At 41.2% G+C, this 20,712-nt stretch overlaps 1 long non-coding RNA gene across 1 annotated transcript; it reads left to right on the top strand.

The window, feature by feature from the left end:
- Positions 1–7,350: 7,350 nt before the first annotated feature.
- LOC136288638 (uncharacterized) lies at positions 7,351–20,472 on the top strand. Its single transcript, XR_010720550.1, has 3 exons — positions 7,351–7,455; positions 18,668–18,756; positions 20,324–20,472. It is a non-coding gene; the product is annotated as an uncharacterized lncRNA (long non-coding RNA).
- Positions 20,473–20,712: the final 240 nt, after the last annotated feature.

The raw sequence follows: 20,712 nt of genomic DNA, 5'->3' as shown, positions 1-20,712 counted from the left end.
AAGTCCTGACATCACTGGAGCTGAAATTTTATCCCAGGAGAACCCAGGCTTGGTTCCCATCTTGGTTCCTGTCTTGGACTTTGCAACTTCAGGGCCTTTGATGTCACATTTATACTTCAAGCAAGGGGAAGGAGCAGCAGAATCAGGCTGAATGTACTAAAAAATGGGAAACTTAAGTAAAAAAAACTGATCACCAATAAGTTTAGAATAAGCCTTCCTTACTTTATTTACTGTTGGGTGGTAGAAAAAGAATATGCTATGCAGTTTTAAGTTTTAGACCAGTAGTACATAATTAATGCAGACACTAGAGCCCAGGAGAGGCTCAGTGGGTTCTGATGAGACAGCCAGCTGCACTTCACCAGAACAAGCTGCTATGGATCCTTCATACTTTTTAATGGCTCCTTCCTCTTGGTTTTCTCCACTCTCTGATTTAAGACTATCACCTGACAGATTTTTATTTTCCCTGTAAGCAGTTCAGACCAAAGTCATTAGGGAGCAGAAAAAGAAAACTGAGTTTAGTTATCTGAAGATCTTTGCTTAACTGACTCTGGAGGAAAGTCCATCCAACCACAGGGAAAGAAAAGTCTCATTTTTCAAAACTGTGAATTCATTAAGAGAACTCATATGCATAAAAAGCAGTGAAGCTGAACAAAATGTAAATTTTTCTGGCTGAGAGAGATTTTCTTATGTTGTTATAAGCATCTATAGCTAAGATACTGGATTTACATTTAGGTTGGCTTTTTTAGCATCTGACTTAACTATGTGCCTCAAGTTTTCTAAGGGCTGGGTTTGGGAAAGGAAACTTGCAGTTGTGTAGGTAGGACAAGTAATGAAAACCCTGTGTATAGGCATACACAGCATCTGCTGTGCCATCATAAAATTAGTATAATCCTCTGGGTAGAATTCCTCAGCTTTTTTCTCTGCCACACACATGGACATAGTTCTGATTGCTTGAGAAGTAAAAAACTGGCATATCTATGTCATCTATATTTATATCCATATATTACACATACAGACCAAAGACACAAAGAGCACAGACTGAGGTGGAATTTCCCTTTTTCTTAATGCAATTATCACCACTCCAGTCAAACGGAGAACAGAATCATAATTTCTCTTTTCCTGTCCTATTCAGTTGAAGCAATTAAAATTGAGAGGGGCTACAGAGAAGATGAAGCTGGTGGCAGGATACCTCAGTGAACAGGGCCTAGTCCCGCTCTGAATAAATTTCTGTGTATAGTAATAAGAACAACACATCTTTTATGTACTGCAGAATTGTTACATCAGGTGAGACCAGAGGGGCTGCTTCTAAACCAGTGTTTTGGGGAGCCAGGATAGGGTTGCTATTACACCAAGCTCTGGTCATACCAGGGACTGCACCTTTAAAATCCCCCTGCCTTTCCACCAGACTGCTGGAGGTGACTCCTTGACAGTCTGATCCCAAAGAGAGCAAGGTTCTGACATGCTAAGGTGTAAATCCCTTTTAGAGTTGAGAACAGAATTACTACTTTTCACACTGTAGTTACAAAGCCATTTCTGGTAACAGCATCAAGCAAACAGGCAGGTTCTGCAGCTATGCTGGTGTTATTATGGAAACATGACTGTGATGGGCAGCAGGGACACAGAGAGGATGGACAAGTAACCCACTTAGACTTGCATATAGTGACTCCAATCCCAGGGCAGACTTCAGCTTGTATTTTGCCATCCATTTAATGGTGCAGTGGAAAGCAAACATGGGCAGTAATGGGCTGACAGCCTTTGGGTGGGTTAGACTTTCTTTTCTGTGCTGTTTGTTCAAAATTCTTCCGGGTATTATTGGAATAATTTTTCTCCATCTTTCCTATGGGTTGTGAACAATTAATCCTAAATGTTGCTATAATATAAGTAAGCAGCTTTGAGTAATTATGGGAACCCATTTCCTATGTGCAGTATGGCAGACTAAATCCCTCATCTTAGTATATTTGTGGAAAATCTTATTTGCTTTTTTGCCTTGCCTACAAACTTAAGTGATACGAGTCTTGTTTCTTTTCTGTGGACCTGGAGGGCCTCTTGCCCTTGTAGTTCAAAAATAATAAATGGAATTCTCTGCCAGAAATGACTCATTGCCTAATGTGCCTTAAACACGCAGGCACTATCTTCTTTTGCCACTAGAGCCTGGGTGGAGGCAGTTGTGTCTCTCCTCAGATCAGGGCTGTCTCCTCTCATCATATTAGCTTTATTGTATTGAGGTATTCCTAGGACAACTCATCTCTTCTTTAACATCATATTTTCCATGAAAGAAGCTTCTGCTAAGCAGAGATGACAACCTCTGAGAGCTTTTTTTTATGCCAAGGGAACTGAATTAGAGGAGAAAACTGCTAAAAGATTGTTTGGGAAAGTGTGGAGCCCACTTGCCTCCATCCACTAAGGCAGGAAAGCATTATTTTAACTTCAAACACATATATATTTGACTTCAGTGGGAATATGCAAGCAAGCCTGTAACATATATATGTATGTGGAGACTCTCTGGTTCTCAGAAATTCCAACAGCAACAAAACTTCCTCTGTGATTTCCTTTTCTTTCAGGTTACCTACCAATATCTCAGATTATTTGCTAGTCTGGCAAGCTATATGACATACAGCTTCAGTCCCAGAGTCTTGAATCTGTCTGAATTGAAAGAATTTGTATTTCTGTGCTCAGTTCCATGTTACCTCCAGAGATCCATTCTTTTTGTTTGCTCCTTTCTTTTTCTGTGCTCTGAGACTTGCAGAAACAATGTGAAACAAAAAACAATGCGCTAAAACAATGGACTTCCTGTAAAATTCAGGTTTTCTACTTTGCCACAGCATGGGATTTTGCAATTTAGGTGACAAGAATGTATATGAAATCTTTTTACTTTCATTTACAGTGATGAGGAGAAGGAAGACATTAAAAGACCAAGCATCTCCAAGGAGGCGCTCTTTCTGAGAAGTCAGCTGGTTTGAAAGCAATGGGACTGGCAATCCACATAATTTACTTGAGTGTGCCTGAATCTGCCACTATGACTCACTAATGCTGTACTTAAATGCATGAAACATTTTACCATCCTCATACCCGTCTTTCACAGATGAGAAGAATTGTTTTATGTGACTGAGGAGCAGTTCGGAATCTTGCTGCCATGAGATGGCAAATGTTGCTTTGGACAGATATAAATTGTCAGAGGATAATTGTGAAAATTTCCATTTGTCCCTTTGATGAATGTGGGTAGTCTTTAGAATAACACTGAATTTAGTTCTGTGTTCAGAAAGTCGTTTTGTGAAGTTTCTAGTGTCAGCCAGAATGATTTGAAAACAACACATCAGCTTTACCAGTTTGCCCTGAATAGCAGCGGCAGCACCTCTCCATAGAGCAGTTGCAGCTTTGGGCCTGTCTCATGAGTGCTTCTACACCAGGCCAACATTAAGTGAGCTACAGGTATGCTTATGAGAGGTTTGTGTCAGTGAGAGCTTTCCATGGGATGATAATGTGATGGATAATTTATTCTGAGAAGATAACGGAAATAACAACATTAATTAAGCACACATGAAAATGTGGGCCACTGTATTTTCAGTCATGTTACTGAGAGAATAAAGACTTGTATCTGAGAACTGTTGGGATCTCCAAGTGCCAGTGTAGGACACTTCCTGGGGATGGATGAGAGTTCTTTTTGAAGGTCATTGCTGCTCACCTTCTACTTAATCTGTGCCAGCTGAAAGAGGGAAAGCTCTAGGAACAGAAATGGTGAGCACATTAGGACCTAGCACCTCTGATTCTTCCTCTACTATCCTGCATGGCAGAGAAGCACTTTCCCATTGTGCAGTGAGTCCTGCAGTGAGCTCATTTTTGCCTCTTAGAGACAGTCTTGGAAAGATCCTAAGTCTGTGTCTACAAGAGGCACGAGGAAAAGAGTCTAGACTGATGGACACAGCAAGTAAAAATTCACAAATAAAACAAATACCAAGGTATTTCTTTGACATCCCAGAAACTGTTTTCCCTGTCATGACAGCTGAAATCAGGCCCAGAACTGACCAACTTCATCAGTTCTTTGACAAGCAATTTTCTTATTTTCCCTCTCTATAAGATCTTTCAGACAAATCAGCCTAATGCTCTCAGTTAGCATGTGAGCAGCTTATTCAACCAATCTCTAACCTCCCAAGAGCACTATACTACTGCTACAAAGCTCAGAAAAATATTCCCTAAGGTTTCTGAGATGGGTTTCAGGATAAATAATTTGCTCAAACTGTCTTCCCCTTTTTCTGGCAGACTCAGCTCAAACCTGAGTCCAAGCAGAGATATTAGACTAATCACTAGCTCCTGGGAGCCAAAACCTTCTCCCTCTTCCAAATACACCAATCCCTGTTTGCCTACCAGCCTGCCTTTTCTCTGACACAGGAATCTCAGCTGGAAATAATTGGCAGCCTGCACATTTTCTACTTGCTGTAGCTTTTAACCCTGAACTCTCCTGATCAGACCTTGGAAGCATTCATCTCATCACCAATCCAAGTACTATTTAAAATCAGCAAATGCATGTTTTAATTCAAGAGAAAGACAAGTGTTTGTGTTCTAAATCATGATTTTTCTGTTGAAGAACCTCTTACATGTTCAGAGTTATGTGATTCCAGCATGATTTTTGTATGGGATTCTTTAGAAGAGATGTTAGAAGCTCAGGGCTCAACAGGGCTTGATCAATTTGTGTCACAAAGTACTAATCCATTTAGGCACCACAGTACAGAGAAAACACAGGAACATGTACTGTCAGTGAACAGGACAGAGATAACATAAAATCCCTTCTGATAGCAGGAATGTTGCCAATGGTGCTGATAGACAAGAAAATACAGACTAACACTGAGCACTATATAACTCATGCTTTGGGCTGTAACTGAGTGAATCATCTCTTCCCTATCAGAAGTAGATGTTGAAGGGAGTGAGGAGGGGAACATACATTGAAAGGACTTGAATGTACTGCTCCGTCTGCATGTGAGGTCTGCAGATCTGCTCCCCTCAGACTCATCCTATGCTCCCACATGCCTCAGATTAACCGCTGTGGATGTAGGCACCTTGTTGATTATCCTGCTCTTCATGCAAGCTCATCTAGTCTGGAGAAACAGATTCAATTATTCCTCCCCACCTTACTGTCCCAGACTAAGCTTTCATCTACTGAAGTGTTTTGTCTTTGAATATAAATTCCTTGTGATGGTGCTTTATTTGGCTTGTGAATGACCACAGAAAGTACAAATTCATAAAGTAATAACAGTAAGTGTTTTGTTTTCTATCTTAGTGCTTTTGCTTTTACTGGCACATCAGCATGTATGTGATCCAAGGGGTCACATTGGATTGATGAGGTGGGAATCATGCTAGGATGTATTTGACTTTACAGCTTGACTAACTAGGTGCCTCTTGGAGCTGGATTGAGTGGGAGTGACTGTCAAGACCAGTCTGAAGGAAAGCTCAGACGGATGTATTTTCAACTACAGCAAAATATCTCTGCAACCATATTCCCAGGGAGTAAGGCAGAAGACTTTGCTCTTTGCAGAAACAATCATGCATCAACCACCCATCCCAAGTGTTGTGACTCCCCTACCTTCGGCAATGCCCAGATCTCTGCTGTAACCATTAGGTTTCAAAGCAGCTATTTGCATGGGATGGTTCTGGAATGAAGTTCTCCACTGATATGCAGGAAACCAACACATAGTAAGAAGGCATATACTAGCTTACATGGGTGCAGAGGGGCAGGGAGGTCGTTCCTTCCCTTGCATCAGGAGATGGGTCTCAAGGTATCTGCAGCTCTAGGGAGGAACACCTGGGAGAGAGGTTCCACTTAAAGCTAAAATGTGATTACCTGTTGGAGAGCCAGGAGCACTGCATCCCAGTGCACCCTGCCTCCCACTGCAGCCCTGCCTCCACTCTGCCTGGGAGCCGTGGGCTGCTGGTGTGCGCAAAAGGATAGGAGCATCCCTTCCTGTCATTCAGGCTTGCTCTGAACATTGTCATGAAACCTGTGACAATGCAAGGACCTTGTCAGGCAGCCCCTTGAGATCAGGTTTGATTTCAGTGGTATATGGAGCAGCAGCCAGAAGACAGTAATTTCCTACTGCATTCTGGAAACAAAATTAATCACATTTTGTACCCTCCTGCTAATTAAAAGATGGATTTTTGCCTTTTATTTGTATTTTCAGAAGTTTTCGTCTGGGAGACCTGTTGTATTTAGTTTACCTCATCTTATCTTTATCATCACTCTTACTATTCTTATAGCTGGGAGTTGTTAAGGTAAACAGCCCTTTGGCCTGTAGTCTCACACCTGAGTCATCAAGGGAAGCAAAGCCTTATGTTTGAAAATAGGCTGTGCCCTTCTGTCATGTGGTGATAGAAATGACCCAAGAATGGGGAAAAAAATGCAATGATAAAAATAATAGTCATTCAAAAAGTCTTTTCTTAGGAAAGAATTCCTTGGGTTCAATTAAAAAAAGAGGAAAAAAAAAAAGAAAGCTTCACGTTTTTACAGATGTATCTCACAAAGTGTGATTTTATTCCTGTAATTTCTGGATAGTGTTTGAAATCACAGCCCTGATGAACTGTCTTTTTGTTCCCAAAGGCAGAATTTCTTTTTCCCTTGGGGGAAAAGGAAAAGTCAAAAGAAGACACTATTGAACCATTTGATCAGTGCCCAGATCTGGCTTGGATTTGAAAAAGGAAAGTATGCAGCAACACTAACCTTTAAAGACCCTTGTTTTAAAATATTCAGATGTAATAGGATAAAGATAAAGGTAATAGCCTGAAAAGATTTCAATACAGAGAAAAGAATCAAATGTCTGACAGCAAAATGCTAGTTAAAAATAATCATGGCAAGATGATTAAATTACTGCAAAAAAATATACACACCAATTTGAAAAGGAAAAGCAATTCTTACCCTATTAAATTGGGCTTTTATAACATTTCACTGCTTCTAGATTTGCAGAAATATTTCTGTATACTTCAAATCCCCTGCTATTCATTGTCTTCCATGCTTTATGAGAATTGAAAAGACCATAGAAACCTGTGGATAGGATGTTTGTATGTATCTCCTATTTCCCATTTCACTCTATATTGGTGAATTGTATAATCACTATATTTCATCTGATTATCTTTTTTCCACAGTCAGTACAACAAGTACATTTCAAATCAAGTTTGGTATGCACTTCCTTATTTTTTTTTGGAGGTCATTCAAAGACAATATCTACAGTCATCTCATTTCATTCTTTGAGGAGAATCTATTTTGTTCAAGCCAACAGAGATCTCCCTCTAAGGTACAATAGAGAACATTGTCCTACTGTGATTAAAGCTGTGTTTAGGGCAGCAGGTCCATTTGGCAAAGGATTTTGAGACTGACCTTTATCTTCTTCTCAAGTTGCAATTGCCTCCTCCCTTGCCCCCAAATACTTGTCTTAGAAATAAGAGGAAAGAAAAACAAAACAATACTTGCAGGTAGGTTAATAATCTAATTCCTTTTTTCTTCTCTTGAGGTGTGGTTAGTGCTGGGTGAGAGTTTTGTGGTGAAGCACAGGCTTGTTAAAGCAAGCTGTGACCCAAACTGGTGGCACTGGGAGGGTACACTCTGCTATGGGCTCTGTCTGCCTTGTTTGTGTGTGGCTTGCTGGCATGGCTAATGGTACACTGACTATTCCCATTTCCTTAGCTTGGTGTTGCTTTTTAAGCTGACTGCAGTCAGCAAATTGCAGAGCTCCTGTGCTCTGCAGCTTCTTTCAACCCAGGACAGAAGCCCTTGGGGTGCTCATCCCTTTTTAGAAACACCAGGGACCCTCCTTCAGGTCTGCGCTGAGTATCTGGATGTTGCTGAATCATTGTTTTATACTAGAGCTGTCAGGACTCCCAGGGTCTGTGTCTGAAAGAGTTTTCTCCAGACAGAGGTGAGAGGGCACCAGGAATCAACCAAGCCCTCAGTGCTGAGTGAGTGAGTCGGCTGCATAAAGAACATATTCTCTCAGGCTCTCTGAACATATGTAACAAAATGATGGAGTTATACCTAGATGAAACACTGCCTGATTTTCCATAGGTAAATTGGATGACTAGATCTGTCATGCTGAAAGAGATTCTCTTCTTACCCCAAAGTGGCTATACTTATCATGGAATCAGCATTCTGTCTTTTGAACAGCAAAATTTATAACTTAGAGCCCACATCCTTTAAATTTGTTTTTTAATTGAAACATCAAAAAAATTATTTAAAATATTGAAAACATAGGGAACAAATATTTACCATTTCTCCTCCAAAACCTTATTTTGGCCAAATCAGATCAGTTTTGCCATACATTTTGTATTTGATGAAACTGCACATTCTGAGGGAAAGACAGCTCACCAGAGTTTTGGGGTCCAGCTTTAACCACAGCTCTGACAGCCACAGAAGGGCTGAGCTGGGCAAAAAGCCATCAGTGGAAAATCCCGTAAATTTCTATTTCTTCTATGGGATACATCTGGATGGTGTGAGGAAAATGGAGCTCACTTTGTATCCAAGTCTAGGGGTTTGATTTACCTCTGCAGAACTCTTGCAAATGTCTTTGGAGCCATGTGGGTTTAAGTCAGTCCAGCAGGACATGGATAGTTCTGGCCCCTGCCCAGGAAAGCGTTTGAGCACATGCTTAACTGAAACCATGCCATTAGTCCCCTCTAGGGCTGTGCAGCCCAGGCTGAGCAGGGCTTTCGCACAGTGTCTGGTCCTAGGGAGCACATCTGGGGAACACATTGGGCTGCTTGAACTGTTACACTCAGTGCAGGTAGGCTGCAGTGCAGTCTGACTCAGGGCTGTCTCTAATGATGTAAGCAGATATCATCCAGATAATGGGGCCACGGCCTGCCCTAATAACTGCACATGCACATGCAGGGCCTGTGTAAGAAGGACGTTGTTTGTGTTGTGCTGTGACACACAGAGAAATAACTTGTGCCATAACCTGGCTGAAGTTACTTAATCCACTGCCAGGTGGCAGAGGAGGTGTAGTGTAATGAGGCAATTTAGGTTTAGCCAGGGCAAATGAGGCTCTGGTGCTGGGAGTCAGTCTGCCTCAAGGAAGCTGAGAAAGGCTTTTCTTTGCCCTTTTCTCGTAAGCAACAATAAGGCATTAAGGTACAGAATTATGCCACAGTTTGTCCAGAAGAATGTCAGATAAAGAACTGCAAAGCATAATGTACTTTGTTTGCTGTACCCCTTGCAGGCAGTACCACTCATACTCACAGGCTTTTTCAAACTCAGATTACTTGGCAGGCCCAGATTGCAGCTGGCAATGTCCTTTTCTCTCTGAGATTATGGTCTTCTAATTAAAAACTTCGTTGCTGCTTTGCTCGCAGCTGCAGCAACACAGATAAAATCAAAGATCAAGTCATAGTGATCTGTTCCGATCTAAAAGTAATGAACACCAAATTCACTGCTTGTTCTTAATCCAAAGACTTTCTGAAGTTAAAAGTGTTGTTTACTGTCATAATGACATCCCTTGTGTCCTTGGAGTACGAAGAACTCAGTTACAGAACTCTCGGTCACTGAGGCCCCTGGTTCCTAATCGTCACATGGACCAATGAATGGCACATGCTTTTTTATGAGTGAGCTTGTTTGGAAAAGGAGTAAATGGCCGGTTGGAGCTGATGCCGGGATCTGATTGGAAGCAAGTGGTAACTTTTAGATACCACTCCAAGGTATGGTCATGACCTGCTTAGGTAGAAGAGCCATCTTTAAATCATTATGAAGCCTTTATCATGCTAGTTATCATTCAGAGATGTTCCCGCTGTCCACTAACATATGCAACCCAACCCTACAATGTTCTCTGTTATACATCCTCCTGTTTAGTGAGAAACGACAATTTGAAATGTCAATAAACCAGAATGAGGTGTCATGCCTTTTGCCTTGTTACAAAGGCTCTGCAATGCAATAAATAAGGGCTAGCAAAATAATTTTTCAGAGGGTTTGGAGGCCTGCTGTGGCAGGTCCTAAAATCCTACTGTGGCATAACTGAACTCAGCAACTGAGATTATCAAGCCACGACTCTGAAGCCCCATGCCGGTAAAGCTGGCATCTATGCAATGAAAAGACTCAGTATTTTTTCATAGTTTGGCTTCAAGAGGAGAGACAGTGCTCCCTTGCTTTCCAGGGTTCCATCCCATTTTGTTTAAATATTCAGTAGATGGCACGTAGGGTTCGGGTTGTCATCTTGGCTGTTACAACAAAATGTCAGCGGATTCTGTGAAGAATGCCCCGTTCGCTCACTGAGTCCCAGACCCAGCTGCTTGGAAATGGCTGGAGACACTTTTAGCTTTTGAAATAAATAATTTGAAAATGATGCTGTCCCTGCTCCGTCTTCAAAAGTAAAAGAAACTGTTCAAAACAGCAGTTGCTGCACCAAAGAAGGTCTCATTAAGTGATATTGTAATGCACAAGCACAGGTACTGGTGTCACAGATGCTATTTTACAACTACTTAACTGCAGAACTAATGACAGAGCAGAAGGTGGGTGTGAACATTAGCAGTGATCTTTATTCTGCTTCATGTTCTCAGGTTATATCAAATTTTCTCTTTGTTGTACAACTGCTGCAATGTACTACATTAAAACTCAAGAGCAAAAATTAAGAGCAGCCACTGTTACATGCATGAAATGCAAAATAGATTTATTTTTTACAAGGACAAGTTTCTAAAAAGAATATCATGTCATGCCTACAAAAATGTAGTAAGCTCTCAAACCAGATTCAAGCCATCTCTTCAGTAAAACCCTGGTTAGGAGGAAGGCTTGAAGTTGCCAGATTTTATTCTTAATTGCCTTAAATTAGGAGGTAGTGTTGAAAAGAGCATTTCACATGTAACTCTTTCTTCGTGCAGATACAGTAACTCCTTGCCCTGTAGCGGATTACAGACATCATTTTATAATGAGATGTTAAGCAAAGGGAAAGACATTCACAGAGGTTATGGGAAGAAGACCTGGAAGGTTCACATGGAATTTCGGATCCACATCAAACACTGTGAGCAATAGAAAGTTCTCTATGCATATTTCACAAACAACCAGTAGCTCCAGCTTTCCAGCGCCCTGGGTTACATTTTAATCCAAAGGCATAACACTCTCACTGTTTCAATAGATGATCAATCAGAAAGGCCATTCTTGGGTTCACTTACACTCCACATAGCCATGGTCAACCATTCAGTACCTTTGACCTGACCTTTGAACAGAAAAATGCAAAGACAGCAACAGCCGGCTTTAGAAAGAAAAGCACATAACAAAAAGGCAGAGAAACATTTTCATAACAATAGGAACTGTTTCATAAAATGCTGACTACAAGCTCAACATAGAAATTTGCCTGTTACAGAATGAAACTATTCAAAGGCTTAGTCAAATCGAGGAAGGTTTTAATATGCAGCAGCTGCTGAAAGCAAAAGCTTGCAGGGGTTAACTTACAGCCATGAAAAAATTATTAGGTTAATGACTCTGGCATGTAACAGAGACTGTCTTTCTGCTGTGACTGTGCTAGGATATTGCCTTTGCCATTTTTAAAGGCAATGTTCTTGATCTAAAATTGAAAATACTACACACATGAAGTACAGAAATATGGAGGTAATTCAGTCAGTCACATACTGGCCAGATTTTCTTAAATCAGCACTTTGAAATGAATGTGTCTTTCAGATCTGGCATGTGTTTGTTATTTGTGTGGTTTTCTAAAGGTATTTTGATTAAAATACCTGTTTGCCAATTGCCTCATTTGTCTTGGTTTATCAGATTACAAGATTAAATTACAGTCTTCCAACCTTTAAGGGAGCTTGGTGTAATTCACTTCTCTCTTCCTCTCTCACTAAGATTACAATTATTTTCAATTCTATGAATAAGCTTTACGTGGAAAAACTACAGTTCACAAATGAAATACCCAGGAAATTATAAAGTAGATGTTTTAAGTCCTATGTGTCCTCATATGGATTTGGAAACTAGTACATCTTTTTGTGCATGTTATCTTTTTGAATTTACTAATTTTACAAACATTTAAACTATCAGCTTTTAGAAAAGTGGGGTGCAAAATTACATCTATTCTGCAAGAAGGGAATTCAGAAAAAAGTTAAGCAGGGAACATTTCTTGCAATGCTGAGAAATTAATTTGTGCCTCAGCCCAGTTTCTGGGAAGCATATGATGATACACTCTTGATTAGATGTAAGATTTTTACAGCTGGAATCTTAAAAGTAAAGCAAAAAAAAAAGGAAATGGAATAAAACCCCAAGAATTTTGCAATGCACATAGTAATTTAAGACTTAATGCTATGGCACTCAGAGTCTGATGAGGGAGAAAAAAAAGCAGCTTAGATAAATCTTCTAAAAGTCATCTTCAATGAGCACTCAACTGTTCATATTTTACATTGATACATGTTGTTGAATTTTGGAAAGGATTATTTACATCTTGCAACATATGGACTCTTATCTCTAACAGAGTTGTAATAGACATGAATATCTATGCTTTACAAGATATATTTCATGAACTAATCTACAAATACTTCACTTTTCACCCTTACTGAGACATCAGAGTTGCTTCACCACCAGCTTCCCTGGGGTGAGTCCGTTCATAAATACTGCTTTGTGCAAAGGGGTATGTGCACTGTGGCAGGGCCAACACCTTTACCAGCCACTTCTGCATATTCATTCCTTTTCCTTGAACAAACAGATAAATCAGCATCATGGGCACAACACATGTTTTATTCCTCTCCATCTGCTCGGTTTTGCCGCTGCCCACATCTGGGACTGGGGTTTGGGTGGCACAGGGGCGGGAGGGAGGAGCACTGCCTTGCTCCTAGCCGGTGCCCTGCAGCATTGCCAGCATCTCTCACATCAGGCCACTTCCCTGGGGCATCCCTATGAGGACAGTGTGGGGATGGCAACACACAACCCACAGCCCTTCCTCCCGGTCCCACCAACCTGTTGACGTTGATCCTGCTGCAGCTGGCCACAGGGCCTCCCTGGGTGTTGGCCCTCTGCAATGCCATCAGGAACTGCCCTTAGAACATGAATGTTTGAGCCACATGGGGAAAACATAACACCTGGACACTTTTGCATCCCTGGGAGTGCCCCACATGACATCCAGTGCCTGTGTGAGCACCAGAGCAGGAGCAAAGCCCTGGCCGCCCCAGAGAGCAGCAGGGCGACATGTCTTTGTTTTGTGTTCTCTGTGCTCAGAAAATCTCTGACAACCCTGTCCAAACAACCCCATTGGACAAAAATGCAAACAACTTCACGCACAGGAGGTCTTCTTAAAAATGCCTTTCATTTCTAGAAGGGGTGAGATTTGGGATCTGGGCTGTGGTGAATTAACATGCTGACCTTTTATCTTGAGAGGCCACTGATGTTTGAAGACAGCCCAGTTCTTGAATGAAATTACTTTGGGTGGTCCTGGTCTGCTTAGGAAAGAAATTTTTTGCTGTGTTGAAAATAGGGGCATGAGAGTACACAGACATAAACACTGAATCCAATCTCTCTGCAAAGTGAGAGAGGGAGCCGTGGGCCAAAACAAAGGTGCATTAATGAGCTTACATCAACCAAAAGAAATGACTAAATACCTGTGAGTTATATTGGAATTAACTGAGATTGTCATGTATGGCTCTACTGATTTAATGGAATAGAAAATGCACAGGGTGATAAAATAAGGTATTAACATCCTTTTATCAGTCAGAAATAATTTTCAAGCATGAATATATTGTGAGTGCATGAAATTGAAACTCACAGATAAATTCAGAAAAAATTACTCCTATTATTGGTAATTTCAAATAAAAGCAGGAATGATGTTGGATGTGTTTTATGTCTGTGTTTGCAAAGCTCTCCCCAACAGAAACTTTTCAGTACCACAGTCTTATAACAGGTAGGAAAAAAGAAATGCTGTAGTAAATCCCCACCCTTCCTTTTCGTATATCTAGACCTCCAGAAGGAGAAAGCATTTAGAAAATGGAAAATTTTGGGACATGCTGCAGATCTTTATACAACCCAGACTACATTCCCCTCTTGTCTGATGTTGGGGATTCTTGTTGTGTTTCCTTTCCCCCTCTTGCCATGATGGATCTGCAAAGCGATATCACCTGATCACATTACTTTCTGTTACCATATGTCACTTAAAAAACAAATTTTAGAAAGCCTGAGCTGTACAGCAAGCCTGCTGGCTTCTCAACCTGCTTTGACATATGCCGGAGAAGATTTAAAGCTGTCAGGTTGTTGGATGGTTGCCATGGGATTGCAAAGAGGGGGAGACAGAAATCCCTAGACAGGATGCAGATGGATGGCTGGCTGCAGTGGCTGGGCTGACCTGGCTCTCAGCATACCCAGCTGGGAAAGGACCCCTGAAGATCTTGTTTAATATTATTGCCCTTAAGCCTTATTTACCTTGACATTTTGGGCAACTTAGATTAGGAAATCAGCATAGGATATTAGTCTAAATCAACATGCAGACAAGCACCTGAAGCAGCTGAATTGCTGTCTGAGCTTTCTGCCTGACCAGAGCAAGCCTCACGTGTTACCCTGGGGTAAATATACAATGCAATACACGTGGGAACTCTACATGCGTGCCCTTGCCATGTCTGCTTTCTATTTGGCTAAACACACATGAAACTGTCACCGGTGCTCCTGCTTTGGTTGACCTCTGTGCTATTTGAACTATTTGTCTTGCCGGTTGGAAATTTTCTGAGCAAAACAGACTAATTGGCCTTGATTAACAAGCATCTGGTGTGAGTACAAATGGTTATTTGAGCAATAATGAGAAAGAACATGGGGAAGCGAGTTGGCGGCCTAATTTCTGGCAATTGATCCATTCTCCATCCCCAGGCTGCTAAATTTCTTTCTCTGGCAAGGTGGGGGAGGTGTTTTTATCCACAAGCAGCCTATAATCTGGCTTTTTAAAACCAAACTGCTTGGCATGCTTTCCCATTGCTCTGCCATGCAAAATGGGGGCTGCAGCCTGACCCTTAATGGTATGCCCAGCATGAGGACATATGAAACTGGACTCTGTAATTTGCAGCCACGCTTTTCAGAGAAGGTAATAAATATTGCAAAAGCAGGAATAGTTTCCCCTTTATCTTTGTACCTGATTTAAAATCTGCAGAATGGCTGTTCTTAAATAATGCCTAAAACACATGTGCCTTGGATGCTGAAAGCTTGGGATTTAGGATTTTTAAGAAGATAAGCTTTTTGAAACTTCCAGCTACTTTAACACAGCATCTATTAAAAAAATATATTTATTTCCTTTAGAGGGGTGGGTTATTTCCCATTCCTCTAGGGGAAAATAGCATTTTTTTTCTCAAATATACACAAATACATACAAGATGAGTCTTTTTTAATTTTGCCAGTGGTGCAATTATATATATTCTCTCTGGGGGAAGACAAGCATTTGCTGTCTTAAGCTGTCTTAAGCTTATATCAAATTGTCAGCAGATAAGACATGGGTGTATTCGCATTATGCTTGGTAATGCATCCAGCATAGTATATGTTTATGAAACTGCTCACCTTTGTCAGACAGCATAGACAGCATGGTCAGAGGATGAGGATTCTTACTGAGATTCAATTTCCTTATGAATGTATCATTATAGTATAGGCAACCCATATAGGTATGAGCTGGCTGCATTACCCCTCCTCTCAACAATAGAGGTATGGAAAGATAAACTCAAGAAATTTCTAGTATTTTGTCCAGTGGAGGACACAAAATCATGAGGCCTTTTTCAGAAATGCTGGCCTTTTGAAAAAAAATTGGTGATGATTTGATTTCTTGATAAAAGCCAAAATTGGAAACTTTAAAGCTTGGCACTGATGAGGAAAAATGAAGTCTTTCCGAAGTGTCAGCATTTCAGAGCTGAAGCACATCTCCCTGAGCAGCACTGATTTCAGTGTTCTCCCCCTCTTAGACTCATACCTTTTATTATGGGCCAGCAGGGCCAGCAGACCCATTATGGGTGTGAATTACATTTTTGTAGCTCCACACTTTTGCTTATCATATTTTGTATCTAGTATAGAATTTTGCAGTGTACGTTTACAACAGTTTTCATAAACACATTTTTGTTTCTGTTTGGTTTACTTAAAAATAGAAATAAAGAGTCATTCTGAGGTGCTACCTGAGACACACTGCTATGGGGGAGAAATGACAAAGTCCCAGCTTTAGCAAGTACCATATATCACTCTCAAAATACTAAAAAATATTGATTTTATAATAACTACTTGGAAAATTAAGAAAAAAAATAAAAAAAAAAAAGAAACAAGAAACACCTCAAAAACAAGCTGTTCTTCAAGTATTTAGAGAATCTTGAGTTAAAATGATCAGGCTTAGCATGTCATCAATAAGGTCACACTGGGCATCACAACACTGCATGTTAGTGTGCATTGCTTTAGGCACACATTTTAAAGCACGTACAGAAATTATTCTGTATAAAACTCTGGTAACTGGAACCAAAGGCAGATTCTCATACCACCCTCCTAATTTTTGCAAAATTAAAGCAAATTCAGCCACATGGAACAGGCAGAGAGATGCGTTATTCGTCTGGATGCTGAGTGTGGTACATACCTTTTTTTGAAGCATTTCTTTAATTACCGCTTTGCGTGAATCAAGAATGGCAACTATTTTCTCTCAGGAAGCAGGTAAATGTGGAGGTTACCAGCCCCTCTGTGAGCACTCAAATGTACCTGATGTGATGTGCACATGCACAGGGTGCCCATCTGGAACATCTGGCTTGGCACCCAACAGCCATTGCTTTATGTTAGCGAGCCAGCCTGGGGTGAGCTGTTTAATGTGTGCTAATTTGATCCTGACTATCCAAGCATCTTGGTATCAAGTATCTTGGGGTTTGTCCTGCAGCATTACAAATCTCTCTGTTCTACTGCCATCCCTGTGCTCTGTGGAAGAAGATGACAAGTGGCAGTTGCGGTGCCGCACGACGATAACCTTGAGTATAAAATTGCCACGATAACATTTAGTCATGGAAGGCCTACAGGAGACAAAAACGTGCTTCTGTGTTTGGGAGATTGCCAGCTGTGGAAGGCAGAACTGTCAAGATAAAATATCTAAGGAATGAGGTGTTTAAAAGAGAGTATGGGATATCCATCTTTCACTAAGATACATTAGGAAGCCATTAAGGAAGAGGTAAAGAAGTTTATAGTAGAATTTGCTGGAGACAAAAATGTGTAAACCCAACCATTTAAGGCTGATAATTGACAGAGCGCACATCTGCAGCAGCTGAAAGATGTTTCTAAACAACAATTCACTATAGGGATGGAGAGGCTGGGTATTGAACTAAATGGATCACTTCAGGAGCAAGAATTTTGGGCCCTTTCATTCACTATGCCTCTTACCAGTCAAAAAGGAACATTAAGGCTTTTCAGAAAGAAAAACCTGTCTCTTGAAATTCTATCTCAAAAGGCCTGAAGGGAAATTTTGTGGGTGTTTTGCAGTTGGTTCAAAAAATTACAGAGATCGTCAGCTTCCAGCTGGTAACTGCACAGAAGCAAAATACGGACTTTCATTAGTGAAAAGCTTTCCCTCAGCATCCCTCACCAGCCAAACATGATATATGAATGAGTTTACTTATGTGTGACTAATTTGCTTATGTATATATACATGCATATGCATCATACAACATAGCACAGTGCAATGTCTACTTTGGTGGCAGAGAAACCCATGCAGAAACAGAGCTTTTTCTCCCCAGCCCCAGTCTACCCATGTTCTCTTCACTCATGTGTTTTTTAGCTCTGTAAGTGCAAATCCCCTGCTTCCACACTACCCATCTTTTATCTTCTTTTAGCATTTAGGATATGGAAGCATCATGTTCAATTCTTATTGCTTCCTTTAGCCTTAAACCCCAAGTGTAGCATAGCTTCAGCTGTTCTGAATAATTTGGAAATACAAAGAATGAAGTAAAAAAAAAAATGCAAGCGGTGATAAAAATATGCTGCCTTTCATTAGGGACCGTCTTTATTTCTGTTGTGGTCCCACAGCACTGACATCATTAGGGACGACAAAGGAAGGAGAGGTTTCTGTCTTCCCTAATGATGTCAGTGCTGTGGGAACACAACAGAAATAAAGACAGTCCCATCTTTGATCAAAAACAAGCCAAACAAACTTTAAGACCATGTGTTTGCCTGGACTGCTGGATAAGGTTGAAGAGGATACTTTGATTTTTTAGCCACCTGAAGGCTGAAATAGACCTTAAAGTTTCCTTTAGTAAAAGAAATAACAGTTTATGTGTTCAAACCTCATTCTTGTAATCACCACTGTATTTTCCTGTATAACTGAAAAAACTTCTTATCACTTAATCTCTGAGCTGTCCATTGTCTCCTATTACTAAAAGAAAAGTTTCATAAGTCCAAAATGCATGGAATTATTTTGAAGATTGTTTGAGACCAAGAAACCAGAATCAGAGCTTAGGGTGTTGACCTTGCTTATCCATACATGAAAAAAAAAGAAATTTCAATGACTGCAGGAGAAATATAATTTTTTTAATATTGAAATATATTTTTATGTATATGTATTCTTGGAGGTAATTTTTTTTCCAGCATTAACTTCTTATCAAATTTCTTGGTTGGATTTTTTTTTGCATCAGCTGGAGCCATGATTAAGTAAGTGTTCTTATTTATAAGTATCCTTTCTGATTACAAAGGAATGACATAGTATTTTTATTTTTGACCTAGTCATTTTTTATTTCATTCTAGATTTTTAGGAGGGCCAACTATATGGAAAATGTTGTTCAAACAGCAAACTGTTCATCACCTCAATTTTTAACTAAGATATCACCTTGCTGGTAAGTTCCTCTCCATTTAATTGAATGTATTTTTCATACTCAAGATATTTGCTGGAAGAAATCCTCAGCTGAGTGTGCCTGAGCCCTGCCAGTCCAGAGCAGCTAGAGGTTCCCCTGAGTACGCAGCATGGCACCTTTCACGTTAGTGTTACCCCAGTGCGAAGGATCATCCAAAGCCAATGGCATCAGCAGAAGATATGTTTGGTGGAGAGGGGCCTTGGAGGGATAGGATTTGCTTTCTAGTCTTCAAGGCAGGGAAAGCGCTTTTTGGATTTAGCATGTCACTGCTAAAACTACTCAAATGCCACAGGGCTTGCTGGAAGACTCAAAAGATGAAAACAAAGGCAGAGGCTAAGGTATGCAGTAACAAATAAATTGCCTGTTAAAACAGGATCAAACACGGGTAGCTACAGCAGTCTGTGGGCCCACGGCAAAGGAGAGAGGTTAATGACAAATGCAGCAAGAATCTCAGCAGACAGAGCTGGAGCAGAAGCCATCAGCAAGCTCAGTCAGAGGGAAAAACACTACTTGTGATGGACAACGAGTGCACTTAGCAGAAGCAGAGGTTGGAACCTCCCTTTCCAGCAGTGGAACATTACCTGTCTCTGTTTTGGAGAGTCCCGGACACCCTCCTCTGCAGAACAGAGCATCCTTCCCACCGGTGGGAATAATCTGTGGCAGCAAGTGGTGTGGAAGGAGGTTGCGGACTGGTTTCTTCCACAAACCCCCCAGAACAGAGAAATCTCACCCTAGCTAAGGCTCCCCATGGTCTACTCACCCTGGTATGTTCAGGCTTCCCAAACTGATGCCATTGACCCCTCCGTTCCACACCCTCCCATAAAGATCTGACCATTAAAATCCATTTGCTTAACTGATTGTTTGGGACCAGAGGACCAAATCCTGCCTCCAAGTGTGCTGTGCAGGGGCCTGAGACAGGACTGTTGATGTACATTTTTTTGGAGGAAGGATCTGTTGAAATTTGAATCCCAGCTTACTGTTGTGCATCAAAAGGACCACGGAGGGGTGTATGGCCTGTGAAATAACCACAAGGCAGTAAAAGAGATTTTAAAATGAAGAACTTTGGCCAGCACTCTTTAGAGAACTATATTTACAGTTGCAAGACCAAGGCCAGGTGTAGACAGAGCCAGAGTAAGCAGTGGCTCATCTGTGTGAGGAAATGAGCCCACATCCTGCTGCCTTCTGCACCTCTGCCAGAGGGCTGGAGAATTGGGCTGGCAGCTCTGCTGTCACTGCCATCACCAAGAGAGCATTTGGGATGTGTGAGGGAGCAGCTGCTGCTCATGCAGAGGAGTGAAGAGGGGGATAAAGCACCCCCTGGTACTCAGCTAATGTCTCCCATGCCTGCCCATCCTATCCCAGCTGGAGGCAGACACAGCAGGAAACCCCCACCCTCACAGCTCGCTCTGAGGGTTCACCCAGCCCATGTATGCCCTTTTATTCCCTTTTGGGGGAGGTGGCCTGTGTTCACACTTGCAACAGCTAAAAAATCTTGAACTTGCTTTTCAGCGAAGGGAGCTAAAATCTGGCCTAATCCTGTGTGTTCCAGATGGGTCCATTCCTGCAGGAAGAGGAGGAGCATTCCAAGCAAAACACAGAGTCACAGACAACCTCTCTGGGATAAGCTGTTTTGTGTACTCAAAAGAAGTTCCACCAACCAACTGTCCTGCAGCAACACATTGAGTCAAATTCATTTTTGGGAGCAAGGGCTTGCTTTTCCTCATGCCATTGCACACTTGAGTAGGTGCAATAGATTTCATCAGAAGCACTCTGGATTTATATCACTCGAAACTAAAGCAGAAGGAAAAGAAAAGGGCCAGCCCATTAGCTGGTAGCTACAGAAATAGCTTGGTTGAAATCAGTCTGCTCTAAGTGTGTAGTGAGCTCACAGTGTTGTCAAGCCTTGGAACAGGCTTCCCAGGGAAGTGGTGGAGGCAC

Source organism: Chamaea fasciata, unplaced genomic scaffold (genome assembly GCF_029207755.1).
Source record: "Chamaea fasciata isolate MVZ Bird 193981 ecotype frontalis unplaced genomic scaffold, bChaFas1.0.hap1 SCAF_1, whole genome shotgun sequence".
Lineage (NCBI taxonomy): Eukaryota > Metazoa > Chordata > Aves > Passeriformes > Sylviidae > Chamaea > Chamaea fasciata.
Note: the sequence above shows the minus strand (reverse complement) of the source record. Positions and strands in the feature narration are given on the sequence as shown.